The following is a 1,957-nucleotide window of genomic DNA, read 5'->3' on the forward strand; positions in this document are numbered from 1 at the left end:
GCCCTCCGGCTGAAGAAATTCCTCCTGAACTCAGTTCTAAAGGGACGTGCCTTCACCCTGAGGCTGTGCCCTCGGGTCCCGGTCTCTCCCACTCGTGGAAACATCTTCCCGCTCTATCCAGGCCTCTCAGTATTCTGCAGGTTTCAATCAGAATCCCACCCCCCCCCAACCCTCCACCTCATCCTTCTAAACTCACCTGCTCCTCATATGACATTCCCGGGATTATCCTTTGTAAACTTCCCTCTAAGGCCAGCGCATCCTTCCTTAGATGCAGGAGCCCAAAACCGCTCGCGATATTCTGAATGAGCCTTACACAGGCCCCAGCAGCGCATCCCCTGCTCTAGCCCTCTCCAAATGAATGTAACTGAACCTGCAGGTTAACCGTAAGATAATCCCGAACTGGGACTCCCAAGCCCCTCTGCGCTTCGGAATTCTGAAGCCTCTCCCCGTTTAGGAAAATGGCTCCTGCTCTTCCGAGCAGCCTCACTCACCCTTCCCCTCCTTGTGGTCCGTCTGCTGCTCTTCTGCCCCTCTCTCCTAGCCCCTTCCCTCTCCTGGCCCGAGCACTGTGTGCAGTTCACGTCCAAGGGTTATCTCCCGGAGCCGGGAAACGTTTTAGAGGAACCTCTCCCTTCGACGAAGCCGGGAGGAGGCGAGGAATATAGTTCTCCCAGAGGGTCGGGAGTCTGCGACCACCCCTCTCTCCAAAAGTGATGGGGATGGCGTTGCTGATGTACTGACAGAGAGAGACTTTTGGCCAATATGAAGGGGGGGCGTAGTGGTCAACAGGGTATGTGGGGGTGGGGTAACGGCGAGAGAGGAGAATTGAGGCCAGGATTAAAGGATATAGCGGGATATGGATCATGGGCGGAGAAATGGCAGATGGAGTTTATTCCGGAAAAGTGCGAGGTGCCGCACTTTGGGAGATCAAACATGAAGGAAGAGTGTACAGTTAATGGCAGGTCCCTCAACAGCATTGGTTTACAGATGGATCTTGGGGTTCAAGTCCGTAGCTCCCCGAAAATGTCCGCGCAAGTAGATAGGCTGGTAAAGAAGGTGTATGGCATGTTTGCCTTTGTTGGGCCGAATGGCCTGTTTCCACACTGTAGGGATTCTATGATTCTATCATTGGAGTACAAGAGTCAGGGTGCCATGCTGCAGCTTTATAAGACTTTGGTTAGGCCACATGTTAGAGTATTGTGTTCAGTTCTGCATGTGAGTGTGAGAGTGTGTCTGTGTGAGTGTGTGTATGTGTGAGAGAGAGCGTGTGTGCGTGTGTGAGAGAGAGAGAGAGTGTGTGTGTCTGTGTGTGTGTGAGTGAGAGTGAGAGTGTGTGTGTGTGTGAGAGAGAGAGTGTGTGTGTCTGTGCGTGAGTGTGAGAGTGAGAGTGTGTGTGTGTGTGTGAGTGTGAAGTGAGAGTCAGAGTGTGTGTGTGTGAGAGAGTGTGTCTGTGTGTGTGTGAGAGAGTGTGTGTATGTGTGTGAGAGAAAGAGTGTGCATGGGTGTGTGTGCGTGTGTATGCGCGTGAGTGTGCATGTGTGTGTATGTGTATGTGTGTGTGTGTGTGAGCGTGCGAGTGTGTGTGTGTCTGTGTGTGAGTGTGTCTGTTTGTGTGTGAGAGAGTGCGTGTGTGCGAGTATGTGTCTGTGTGTGTGAGTGTGTGTGTGAGAGAGAGTGTGCGTGTGTGTGTGTATGAGAGAGAGTGTGCATGGGTGTGTGTGCACATGTGAGTGTGTGTGCGCACGAGTGCGCGCATGCGAACGTGTGTGTGTGCACATGTGAGTGTGTCTGTGTGTGTGTGAGAGAGTGTGTGTGTGTGCGCGAGTGTGTGTGTGTGCGAGTCCGCGAGTATATGTGTGCGAGTGTGTGTGTGCGAGTGAGAGCGTGTGTGCGTGTGTGAGAGAGAGAGTGTGTGTGTGTCTGTGTGTGTGTGAGTGAGAGTGAGAGTGTGTGTGTG

The 1,957-nt window shown here is 52.8% G+C and overlaps 1 protein-coding gene across 1 annotated transcript in view; it reads right to left on the bottom strand.

Annotated features, from left to right (window-relative positions):
* LOC109926292 (semaphorin-6D-like) overlaps positions 1-1,957 on the bottom strand; it is a gene marked incomplete at both ends in the record, with an annotated part of 11,779 nt that overhangs the window by 4,366 nt on the left and 5,456 nt on the right. The window lies entirely within an intron of this gene.

This window comes from Rhincodon typus, unplaced genomic scaffold (assembly GCF_021869965.1).
Source record: "Rhincodon typus isolate 14 unplaced genomic scaffold, sRhiTyp1.1 hic_rhity00004828, whole genome shotgun sequence".
NCBI lineage: Eukaryota > Metazoa > Chordata > Chondrichthyes > Orectolobiformes > Rhincodontidae > Rhincodon > Rhincodon typus.